The sequence below is a fragment of the Hemicordylus capensis genome, chromosome 4, assembly GCF_027244095.1.
Source record: "Hemicordylus capensis ecotype Gifberg chromosome 4, rHemCap1.1.pri, whole genome shotgun sequence".
Lineage (NCBI taxonomy): Eukaryota > Metazoa > Chordata > Lepidosauria > Squamata > Cordylidae > Hemicordylus > Hemicordylus capensis.
The window spans coordinates 43,055,567-43,068,696 of NC_069660.1; the positions used below are offsets into that span (position 1 = coordinate 43,055,567).

Sequence of the window (13,130 nt, forward strand, 5' to 3'; positions counted from 1 at the left end):
GTATTATTTGTTTTTCTATGTAAACCGCATTGAGATCTTTGGTTGAAGAGCAGTATATCAATTATTCATAATAAAGAACATAGGAAGCATAAAGAATCAGACCAGTGGTCCATCTAGCTCAGTATTTTCTACACAGACTGGCAATGGCTTCTCCAAGGTTACTGGCTGGAGTCTTTCCCAGTCCTACCTGTATATTGAAGATGCCAGGGAGGGAAATTGGAACCTCCTGAATGCAACATGCAGATGCTCTCCCCAGAGTAGCCCCATCCCCTATGGGAAATACCATACAGTGCTCACATGTAGTCTCCCATTCAAATACAAACCAAGGCAGACCTTGCTTAGCAAGGGGGATAATTCATGCTTGCTACCACAAGGCCACCTCTCCTCCCTAGCAACCAGTACTGCTTGCACAAAACAAAAATACTCTGTCCATGACTGACTGTGTCACCCAAGAGCTGAACAGATGTATGGAAGTTGTGAAAAAGATGGCAGTCCAAATCTATGAAGCCCAACACTCTGTGGCTTCAGGAGGAAGTTGGAATTTATAAATGTGTTCAGCATGTTTTAATTTTGATTTTTGTGAGCCACCATGAGCTTTAGGAAGGCAGCATAGAAATGTTCTCAGTAAACGAAAAAGTCCCTCTCCTTCAGCTAACATAACTATCAATCAATCAGTCAATCAATCTTTATTTCGGTCTTTGACCAGCATAAGATAAAGCATAAAAACAGTGCTGTTAAGAACAGTCTGTGCCTGAGGAAAAAGGTAACTGTAAAGTTTGTACTAAGAACTATAGAATGTTATAAAATTAATTAATATATCTTAAAATAAATACAAAAAGGCAAATAAGTTTAAAAACTGTGAGCATGAAACTATTAAAAAAGTTAAGATTAGAATTAACATTTGATTAAAATATGATAAAATGAGAACTGGGTAGGAGAGGCTGTGAAGGTATGAACTATGTCAGGCCTAATTAGTTCTTTCTGTCGGTCAGATCCTGGCGAATTTTGCATGCTGCCTGCCGCACAACACTTGGCAATACCGTGTGTGGTTGCAGTCGGAGAATAGTAGGGAAGACTTAGAACTGACTTGTGGGCCTAGTAACATTTTATAGAGACATCTGCAATACCCTCATAGTAACATAGGAAGCTGCCATATACCGAGTCAGACTATTGGTCTATCTAGCTCAGTATTGTCTTCACAGACTGGCAGCGGTTTCTCCAAGGTTGCAGGCAGGAATCTCTCCCAGCCCTATCTTGGAGATGCTGCCAGGGAGGGAACTTGAAATCTTCTGCTCTTCCCAGAGCGGCTCCATCCCCGGAGGGGAATATCTTACAGTGCTCACACTTCTAGTCTCCCATTCATATGCAACCAGGGCAGACCCTGCTTAGCTATGGGGACAAGTCATGCTTGCTACCACAAGATCAGCTCTCAGATGTCTCTATAAAATGGACAGTGTAAGAGGACGTGCTCAATGGTTTCAATGTGCCCAATGTCACAGGGGCACAGACATTCCGGGATAGGGATCTTCTTGTATCTTCCATCTAACACAGGTGAAGGGAGGGTACTGCAGCAAGCCAAGATGAAGGCTCTTCTGTGGTTAGGGGCCTCTAGCGCCTTTAGAGATGCAGCAGGGTGCCACTATATACCTTAGGGCAGGGTTTCTTAACCTGTTGGGCCCCCAGATGTTTTTGGACTACAACTCCCATCATCCTCAGCCACAAAGGCCATATCTGGGGATGATGGGAGTTGGAGTCCAACAACATATGGGGGCCCAAGGTTAAGAAACCCTGCCTTAGGCTTTCAGAGATAGGGAGGTTTGGCGCCCTGCCTTGCTCAGTTTGGCACTCTGCGTCCATCACACGCTGTTTGAGGAGTGTCCTGGCCGCCTGCTCATAACCCAGGGGAAGTAGTTGGGGTGGGGGTGGGGAAGAGCCTGAGTGATGTTAGTTTCTGCCGCAGGGTTCGGATTGGTACCCATCCTCCAGCATTAAGGGGACTAGGCCCATTGGGAAGAAGGACAGTCTTAGCCAGAAATTGAATATGGACAGCCATACTCTGGCCTCCACCTTCACCAGGCCTGCCTCTGGTTATAAACCAGCATTAGAGACACAGTGGGGTACCTGGAATACTGAGCTTAGGAATTTGGAGTGGATGAGCTCCAGAGCAGCAATGCTGGAGCGAACATAATTCTAATAAGCTTCAAAAGCCAAACTTGGGCAATACTATCATGTAGCAGTTGGGGCGGGAATCGAAGGTTGGGTAATACCTTTTGGCTAACTTTTTTGGTGATAGTTTAGGGGTTTTCAACCTTGTTTGTTTTTGCAAATACCACTGTCTCCAGGAATTGCTGCTATGTGCAGAAGCGGGCCACTCAGCCTACAACTGTCCATGCAGAGACAGGGAGAGGGTTCTCCAGCTGCTGTTGGTTCCTGTTCTTTCTTCCACTCTGTGCTCTTTTTTGGAGGGTGGGTCCAGGATATTGCACTTGGCCAGTGCACTGCCATGCTAGCCACCTCCGCTTATAGTGGAGGCAGGCCAGGCAGAGCGTGCCTTCTTGGGATCTCTGTGGCAGCAGCAGCTCTTCACACACACAGAGAAAATAATCTACATACTCAAGTACTAGACTGTCTGCTTTACAAATACCAGCAGCGGTATTTGTACCACAGTCCAAAAAGCATTGGTTTAGAGATGAACCTAATAAAAGTATTACCCTACTTTTGCTTGTTGTTCTTTTTTCTAATAGAGCAATATGGCCACCTGTGACTTTGGGGTGTTCTGCAATCCTAAAAAGACTTTATCCTGTTCAGACATTACACTCTATGTGCATACAGGCATCTGTACACATGTGCACGTTTGTGTGAATGAAAGACGAAGAAAGCTGGTCTTATGGTAGCAAGCATGAATGGGCCCCCTTGCTAAGCTGGATCCATCCGCCTTTGAATGGGAGACTACATGTGAGCACTTGAAGATATTCCCCTTAGGCAATAGGGCCACTCTGGGAAGAGTATCAGCATGCTTGCATGCAGAAGGTTCCAAGTTCCCTCCTTGGCATCTCCAAGATAGGGCTGAGAGAGACTCCTGCCTGCAACCTTGGAGACGCTGCTGCCAGTCTGTGAAGACAATACTGAGCTAGATAGACCAATGGTTTGACCCAGTATATGGCAGCTTCCTATGTTCCTATGACTATACATACATTCATTTAAAAAGTGAACCTGGGTACAGGCCTCATCAAATGCAGGGTTCAGATAGGAACTGTACTACTTCAGTGCATTGAACATGTGTGAATTAATGTGTGTATAGATCTGTACATGCATACACTGTACATTGACTGTACATGTGTTGAACATACAATGTGTGAACTGGACTAATATGTAATATAGTATGTATTGAAGTAATGCAATCCAAGTGATGTGTCCAAGTGGATGCAAATGCTGTGGAACTCTGACCTAGCTCTAACCCTAACCCATATGCCTCTGCCCACTAATTTTCTAAAAACTAGGATTTTTTGTTTATTTCCTTGGTGCTTTTTTGCTTTTTAAAAGCTGCTTTTTCTTTCCTGCCCTGTATGTGTGTGTGTGTGTGTGTGTTTTAATGGTATTTCCTTTCTTGCCCTTATAAGGATCTTGTTGCTGTGCTGCTTTTTGCAGTTTGTTTTGTCTTTTATTGCCAGTTGGTTTAGACTACATTATTTTCTGGATACCTTTTCGTTTGTCAGCCTCTTGTGAAATTAATATGAAAAAGGGATACATAAAAGCCTGTATCATCATAAATATAAATGAATAATAATAAAAACCTGCAAAGCCATGCATGTGCTGAAGAGTGCAAGCGAACACGATATTTTATGGTTCTACAGCACACTCCCTCAAGATGCGTAGCACAAAACAAAAATCGAAATCTCCGTCTATGATACCGCACCACATACCCCTTTATACCGTAGTAACTGGGCTCTCTCTCTCTGTGTGATTTTGGGCGCGCCCGTGCGTTTACCTTAATTCACGGAACAATGAGAAAGGGAGTTGCCGGGGGGTGGGGTTAGGAGATTTGCATCTCTCTGACTGGCAGAGAGCAGGGAGGCTGGAAGCAGTCATGGTTAGCCCGGAATCGGATTAAAATCCGACACACTGTCCCCTCCCCGCTCCACACCTGGGATGATGGAAAGGACTTGACTTGGGCTATTCCGGATGCCTTTTTGCAGGTGTAGGGCGAGTTCGAATCCTCTGTGGTTCCCTGAGATTGCTTGCCGACGCCTTGCAGCCCTGGGGACGCAGAAGCCGCTGCTTGGAGTCCTTGCAAAGGCCGTTTCATTCCATAGATGATATTTTCTCCTTCCACCCCCCGCCCGCCTTTCCCTCGGTTGGTTCAGTTGCTCATGACGTGCCTCCCTCGCTGAGCCCTCAGCCCTCCCGCTTTCCAGCTCACTCATTCCTGCCTCCTGCTGCAGCTGCCTTGCATTATTTTTCCCTCCCTACCGCCGCTCTCCCAAGACAGCCTGATTCATTTTTCTTGCTGCTGCTGCTGCTCAAAGGAGAAGGAAGACAGACGACGGCGAAAGCAGCGAGGGAAGTGACTGCCTCTCTATTTTTTTTAAACCTTCCCTCCTCATCTGATCTATTTTCTGTTTGCATCATCTGTATTTTTTAATTACAAGGAGGCTGGGAGCCTTTGCTTCTCCTCGCCCGATGAACGTCTCTTTGGACAGTTGGACATCTTGACTCCGGATTACTCGGAGGAGCAAGAAAGGTTAGCGATAGCGACGATTTCCATCAGCACACCACCATCTTTCCTCCTCCATCGTTCTGCTTTGGCTTCGCAGGAGGACAGTAGTGCCGGCTGTTGGCCGATCCGGTCGGGGCAGGGAGGCAGACGCCCCAGCGGCGTGTGGCCATAGCTATGCAAAGCCAGGCGGGCAGCGAGATCACGTGGAGGGCTCTCTAGAGTTCAGCGCTCGCAGCTGGCGACGGGGGCAGGAACGGGCGGGGAGAGGTCTGCTCACGCGTGTGCGTTACTCGCAAGATTATAGAACCCACATTTCCCCTTCTCCTTTGGCTTCCCGTCCGTCATCGTCGGCGCCGCGGTCTCCGAAGCGGCCGTGTCCAGGTGACGCTCCCCTCTCCCCATTTGTGCATGCTTCTTGATCGCCATCCCACGCCGCCTTTCGCTTGTGCAGCGCCCCCATGATATCCCCCCCTTCCCGAAGAGAGGGGTGTGTTCCTTTCTTCCCCCTCTACGGCGAATCAGCGCCTTCCCCTTCGTGTCCCCTGCCTTCATTTGCTGTTGCATGTTAGAAACAGGGGTGGGATGGCAGAGAGAAGCCAAGCCAGGCGTTCAGGTGTGCTTGTGCCCTGTTGATCTCTTTGGTTTTCGACTCTTTAAACCCCTTGCCATTCCCTTTCCGTAGGGTTGGCCCCAGCCTCTGACAGGTTGCAGACCTGCAATTCTTTCATGCTTTTACGCATGGAAAGCGTGAAGGTTGAATGGACGGGGTGTGTGTATCGCGTATTGTGTGTGTGTGTGTATATATATATTATAATTTTTTTTTTTTAGCGCTTTGCTTGTTCTATGACTTCCCCACGCTAGCTTAGAAAGTCGATCAAAAGGCGAAGCTTGTTGTCCCGTAACAGCGTCTAGGTGTCCTCAGCTCCTGGGCGGGTGGAGCTATGTATAGGTTGCATTAAAAAAACCCCCCACAAAGAACCAAAAAAAATAGTCTGGTATTGTGAAAGACGGCCTTAACCCATGGAACTCCGCGGAGCAAGGAAGCGTGGCTCTGTATGGAGAGTCTTGCTTACAGTGTGTTGTGCTAAAGATCTACTCTGGCCAGATCTGACTGACCCAGTCCGGCTGCCTGTTAGTCGAAGAAAGGGAGAGTTCAGGGTTGCCTCAATGGGAGGAATAATCGCTTTAGCTAGGCAGTGCTCTCCCCCTTGTTTCCATACATTTGGGGCAGGTATCCTGCTGAGACATCCCTTGCAAGGTCAGATGTCCCCTCAAGTGCATTTCCTTTTCTTGGTAGCTGAACGACACTGGGTATTCTTGGTTTGGTTGCCACGCCCAAATCTCCACTTGTGTAGTGGCTGTGATTGGAAGCTTTGAACTCTACATCGTCTTCAAGCTCCCTTCTAGATTAAGCATCACCTTCAAAGAAACACTCCCCCCGCCCCCCAAGGCTATACAGTCTGGGAGTGGAGAGGGATGGATTATTGCTTTGCTTTGTATAGATAGTCATCATAACTGACATCATCTTGGGGCTTTTCTCAATGCCTAAACAAAAACTATTATTTAATTTACATAATGTATGTTATAACCACCTAGAGCCTTTGGAGCCAGGCAGTATATAAATTAAATAATAAATAAGGTTTGTGGTTGACAGTCCAACAACCCTAAAGCATTTTCATATGCTTGCGGATATGAGTATTTGAGGATGAGAAATGACCCAATCAGTTTGCAGAGAACTGCAGCCTGAGGCAAGGAATATTAAATACAGTGGTTCACATCCGGACTAAATTCACTTGAGAAAGTCCCTTTGAAATTAAAAGGGCAAGCTAGCATCTCAGTGGGACTTTCTTGAGTAAATTTAGTCAGCATGTCAGCCAGTGGGATTTACATCTAGTCGACATGCATAGGATTGGGCTGCATTAATTTTTTTTAAAAAAACAACACCTCGTTCATGTGCTATGCTGGAGAAAGGCATCATGGTTATTGTTAGAAACCCTGTGGGATTTCTTTAGTGCTCATATGGTGATGTTGTAGTAGTTCAAGGTATTGTGATTGATTGAAACTCCTCATTGGGGAGTGGCAAATGTGGCAGTTCATGCGTTTGCCATTCATTGAAGGGGAAACTGCTGACTAGTGGTGAGATGTATGTTACTATATTGAATGTTGCTTGATAATGATTGCTGTATAATCAGGGTTAGCTAATCATGAATGTTCATGTATAATGTGCAAACCATGTTGGAATGCTGAAGGCTGTATGTACTCTAGGAACTTGCCCAGCCCAGAAAAAAAAAAGAGTGTGGTTACTTGTGTAAGCAAATTGCAGTTCATGATCCTTGCCTCCTGTTGCATTTTGTCATTTGAAACACCAGGGGCTCCATCTTGTGTCTTGGAGCTCACTGAACATTTTGCCAAGGGCTTCATTGGGATTTGTGTTTGTTTCCTTGTGCAGATAGAACTGCAAGCCTTTTGGGTGGGAACTAGATCATGTCTGTGCTCCGCATAGCATTGCGCGTGTGGTTGTTGTAAAATGCATGTTAATGAACAACAGTAGAATTTCTCCTGTGTAAATGTTTAATTTTGCTGCTGATCTGTAAGATCTTCCTTAAGGCTTTCTTTGCTTAAAAAGATGTTGATGTGATTTCTAATACTGAGGAATGCCTAGAGAGGAATTAAAGCTATATATCAGCTAAGGAGTTGTGTGGCTGGCATCCTCTGCCATGCCATATAACTCAAAGTGACTATGTAGAAAATGCTTGTGACTTCTGGATTCTGTGCTGCAGGCAAACTGGGGAATATGCAAATATACTGGGGCAGCAGTCTAGATCAGAAGCATTATTGTGGCTGTGGGCAGGGGGAATCGACCATTTGGTATTCCTGTTGAACTGGTTTTCATGCCCTTGATAAAGCAGAAACATAAGCCTCCTTATTTCAGAAAAGTAGCATGTATTAAAAGATTAGTATACAAGGAGCCGAGAATAACTTGGAATAGGTTCTTTCATACTTCTATTTCTTTTGCTTATATTATCATTTGGGAAGAAGTAGGCTCTGATTATGGGCATTTCCTTAACTGAATAGATGGATGGGTGAATGGTTGGTTGGTTAGTCAAAGGTATGGGTATTAGACATTTTAAAAATTCCCCTTGTAACATTTCTGCTATAAGGAATACATTCTTTAGAGTAGGGTTTTCACTGTGGCATTTTTGCATCTCTTTCTTGTCATATAACATGATCTCTCTGTGAGTAGAAGGCTGAAGGCATGCTGCATGTCACGGAAGATAAGAGTTGGAGAAGGCTTATTAGGTCACTTGAATTGTACCATATCCTATAAAACTTCATGCATCTGAGGAAATGAAGTGTTGTCCATGAACTATAGTAAATTAGTCAGGCTTTCAGGTGTCATCATTAATTGTTGTCTACTTTTTCCATTCAGCCTTTCCTCTTTGTTTTAAGCTTCTCTACAAGTGTGGCTTTCACACCTTCCTCGAAGATAGCCACTTTTACAATCAATCTTGCTCTCAAGGATCTTCAGGCCAGCCTTCTTGTCTGTCACTACTTTTCCTTGTAACAATTTGATGGTTTTTATCTTCCATTCTGTGGCAGAGACACAACATATTTCAGTATTCCAGGTTACTGACCTAGGGTTGTGCGTTTTGTTCTTTCTCCTGTTTTGTTTTTGGCCCGAATCCGAAACACCCCCGTTTTGTTCTTTGTTCGAAACCAGCCAATCCGAAACACCCCAATTTTGTTCTGTTGTTTCTGAGATGTTTTGAGTGTAGATTCAGATTCTCTGGTAGCATATGAGAGTGGATTCATGGTTTGTCATTGAAAATCTCATATGCTACCAGAGAATCTACACTCAGAACACCTCAGAAACAGAAGAACCCAGCACCCCATGGGTTAGCAACCCATGGGGGTGTTTGGCACCCAATGTGGTCTACACCACCACTCGCTCCGGGCCACCCCAGTGCCCCCCAGGTGGAGTTATGGGTCTGTTGAAACCTCCATTATTCCGGTGGGGGGGGACCTTAAAGAAGCGTAAACTTCCAACAATTCCTAAGAAATCAGCCCTTTGCCTTATTCCTTTGGAATCTGGGTTGTGGCAGGCACCCCTTGGGGCACTGCCACCCAACCCACTATTTTGCCCCTCAGGCCCCCTTTCTGCCCCGAATCTGCCCCAAAGACATTTCAACTTCAGAATTTTTTAAAAAATCAGCCCCTTTCCCATTTCCTTTGGAATCTGGGTGGCAGCAGGCACCCATTGGGGCACTACCACCTGAACCACTCTTCTGCCCCTAAAGCCCCCTTTCTGCCCCCATTCCACCCCAAATAACATCAACATCACACATCAACAACAGCAGAGCTTTGAAAAAAATCAGGCAGATTTCCAAAGGTCATGCACATCCACATCCCCCCCCCGCCTGAAATGCAATTGATCTACACACAACAGTGTGAAACAACAACAATGAAATGTACACCGCCCAAACGGGCCAATGAGGGTAAATTTTACCCTTAAATTTGCTGAAAAGGAATAAGGAGGCAATTGCCAGCAGATCAGCCCATGCTTTCGCTGGCCAATCTGTGGGCTGCAAGGGCTGGAAATTCAAACAGATGTCAAAACTCAAAATGGAGACTGAAGGAGAAAGACTTTTTGCGATTGCAAAATGGAGTTCCAAAACAGCCGAAACAAGAAAATATTTTGTATCCGAAACAAGGATGTTTTGTTTTGGGTACAAAATTTTCTGTTTTGAGCATTGGGTGTTTTGTTTTGGCTACAAAACAGCCGAAATGGCCTGTTTTGTGCACAAAACATTTTGTATCCGAAACAAAACGCACATCCCTATACTGACCACTTAAAGAACAAATTCTGTCAACTCCACTTCCCTATCTTCCATTTTGTCAAATCATACTTAAGGGATCCCTGTGTCACTCAGCTGTATGAAAGGGTTAGACTTATTATACGTGTGGTTATTATGCTTTAGACAAGCAGATCTTCCATGAAACAATAGCAATAAGTAGATTATGTTGTGGGCCTAATTAAATAATAGGGTTGGAGAATTCACTGATTCACCATACATGGAAATTCTGTTCATTGAATTTGTTTCATGTTACTGAAATAGTTAAGAAGATTTCTGTGTCTGTTTCCCTATATTGTTATCTATCTATATTATTAATCCCCGTAGACGTGCCTCTGTGGGGATGTGTCCCAGCAACCCAGCGGATTGGGTGGGAAGCCGAGGCGCCGGATTGGTTGAGTGGTGGAGCTCACGCGCGGCAGGATTCATGAGACTGTTGAGCTGCTGCCCAGGGAAATGGCGGACGGGTGGGTGGACGGCGGCGGGACCAGCCATGGCGGGCACTGCGCACCACCAGTGTGAGGAAGTGGAAGCAGGAGCAAATGGGCCAGCAAGCCGGTCAGAAACCACAAGCGGGGGGGGGCGAGAGAAGCGAGAGGGTGGGCGGTGGTTAGAGACACCTGGGGGAAGAGTTAGGGAGAAGGGGCTGAAGGGGGGGGTAGCCAGGGAGAACTAGGGGCTCAGATGCTATGCACCCGGTCAACTAGTATATTTAATTTTCTTATGCCGACCTGGTAGAGAACTCCGTGGGGATGTCAAGATGCATCTGGATGCCTGCTGGAACTCTCATGAGGTCCTGTGAGAGTTCCAACCATTGCCTTAGGAAGGATCGGGCAGGAGCAGGAACATTGCCTGGGGCGGGAGGGGAACGGCCGGCGAGACAAAAAAAAAAGCGAGGGCATAGAGGAGTTGTGGGTGCCGCTGAGAGGATTCTGGCTGGGCAGGTGGCGGCAGGGGCGGGCTCCTGGAAATGGTCAGAAAGAGGCTGGCGGAGCAACTGGAGTTGTTGTGGCGGGCATGGGGGCTGGGAGGGGGGAGAACAATGGAGGAGAGAATGGGGAATAGACTGGGGCAGAAGGGAGTGGGGAAGCGGCGCAGATGCTGTGTGCCGGGTCTGCTAGTTACTCTTTAAACATTAAGTTGAAAAAACCTGTAGCCAAGGTTAAGGGCACAAGCGTTCCCTTAATCTGGCTGCTGGGATCATGTGTCAGTGCGAGCTACTTGCAGCTCGCTCTGACACAGAGGCTACTCGCTCTGACACGGAGGCTAGAGTGCCTGTCTCCTGGAGTGAATCCCCCAGTGCACTGCGCTCAGTGTGCTGTGGGATACCCAGAGGACATAACGAGTCCCGGCCTCGGAGCTATCTGCACTGCGGGGATTGTGTGAGAGTGTGCTCCGCACTCCCACCAAGGTCAGGATGCTCGTCTGGGGGGAAAACAAGGTTTGTGAAGCCTTTCCCACCCACCAGGTAGGTCATGTGAATGGCCCCATTATGTTCAATAGTTGTACAACACATGTGCAGTGTTCACAGGTACAGCTCTGTACACACAGATACAGTTATCCACCTGTTGAACACAGTTGCAATAGTACACTCCCTGTCTGTGCCTTGCATTTGAGGGGCTTGTGTTCAGGTTCACTTTTAAAATGAATGCAGGTACAGTTTTTCAAACAAAAATGTACAGAAATCTGTACATTCCTACAATGTAATTTCTGAACAGGGCTTCGGAACACCTTTATGCTTCCTGCCATCTGTTTGTGATACACTCTCATTTACATTCTTATTCCTTTGTATTCTTTTTGATTGAGTCAATCTGTTTGGGATGTGTTGTGTATGGTCTGATGGCCTTTGAGGCACCTGCTGGGTTTGTCTTAAATTCTCATCCCTCTTTGTAGCTATAAACTTATTTCAAATATTGTAGGAGTCTTTTGTGGAGGAGGGAAGAATTCTGTGGAATGTGAGTCCTCCTGTTAATGACCATGTACTGTGGTCTCCAGGAGTCGACACTGACTCGACGGCACACTTAGCCTTTACCCTGCTTCTAAATATGTGTGCATGCATCTACTGCCTTGCTAGAGATGTTACTATGTAGATTGAGCACATGGCACAGTCCTTTCCCCTCCTTTGTGGTTACAAGGAAAGGAAATCTGTTGAAGACCATTTTTTGCTACCTTTGCCTACTGTGGATGTGTACTAATGCAGCCCTGCAAGTAGGGATATATCTTAGCAGCATCAGCAGCATTCCCTTTTGTCAACTTGAAACAAGTTAAGGCTTAGCAATTTGAGCCAAAGGAGAAGTTAGAGCTCTGTGTGGGATGTTTCTCTTTCAGTAAAGCAGGCATCTTGCAACCTCCCTTTTTTGCAGTCGTTTGGGTTGGACCCAGTTGTTTATATAGGTAACTCTTTGTTATGAGTATCAGTTCTTTTCAGGTTTTATCGAACAACAGGAGCTCTTGAAGAAGGAGCTCTTGGTGCTGGCTTTGGATTGTAAAGGCATATGTTAGAACTACCACTCATGCTTCCTCCTCTCATTTGGACAGCATGAAAACATCTGTCTCCATGTAAAAACCACTTCTGACATTCCATCATGCACTAATATCAAGAAGCAACGGAACCTAGATAGGAACATAGGAAGCTGCCATATACTGAGTCAGACCAAAGGTCCATCTGACTCTAGTATTGTCTAGACTGGCAGTGGCTTCTCCAGGGTTGCAGGCAGGAATCTCTCTCAGCCCTATCTTGGAGGTGCCAGGGAGGGAACTTTGAACCTTCTGCTCTTCCCAGAGCGGCTCCATCCCCTAAGGGGAATATCTTACACATCAAGTCTCCCATTCTTATGTAACCAAGGTGGACCCTGCTTAGCTAAGGGGACAAGTCATGCTTGCTACCACAAGACCAGCTATCCTCTCCAACCTAGGAAGTGGCCAAGTTTACAGATGTTGCCGAACTATTCAGGGTGGTGAAAAACCAAAGGGGATTCCAAAGAATGTCAAGAAGCTCTCTCTAAACTGAGTGAACAGACAACAAAATGGCAAATGCCCTTCAGTGCAAATACATGTAAAGTGATGCACACTGTAGCTATATAGATATTCCCCCATCCCAATGTCATATATTAACTGATTGGCTGAATTGTTGTGGAAATAAATCTTGATGATGTGTTGAAAATATTGACTGGTTTGTAGCACCTGTAGGAGGGGAGAGGGAAAGGAAAGTGCCATTCTAGGGATCATTAGGAAAGGGGCTGAAATACTATAATGCCTATATAAATCTACAGGCAGTCACAATACTATTTACAGTTCTGGTTGCTGCATTAAAAACTGTTATAATAAAGCTGGAAAGGATGAAAAAGAGGGCAGCTAAGATAACCAGCGGGCTGGAATACCTTCCTTACGAGGCAATGCTACAACATTTGGGGCATTTCAGGTGAGAAAATGGGTAACTAGTGGGAGAGATGATCGTGGCTTATAAAATCACGCATGGTGTGGAGAGAGCAAATAGCAGGTGTTTCTCTCTCTCTCTCATAGAACACTAGAACCAAGTGTCAACTCATGAGAACTGATTT

At 45.9% G+C, this 13,130-nt stretch overlaps 1 protein-coding gene across 19 annotated transcripts in view; it reads left to right on the forward strand.

Annotated features, from left to right (window-relative positions):
* Positions 1-4,060: 4,060 nt before the first annotated feature.
* EPB41L1 (erythrocyte membrane protein band 4.1 like 1) overlaps positions 4,061-13,130 on the forward strand; it is a 247,953-nt gene continuing 238,883 nt past the window's right edge. For 8 of the 19 annotated variants that reach the window (XM_053249578.1, XM_053249580.1, XM_053249579.1 and 5 more), the window contains exon 1: positions 4,063-4,741. The gene's annotated coding sequence lies outside the window, so the exon portion shown is untranslated. The other 11 variants (XM_053249585.1, XM_053249588.1, XM_053249589.1 and 8 more) reach the window with 8 other exon arrangements.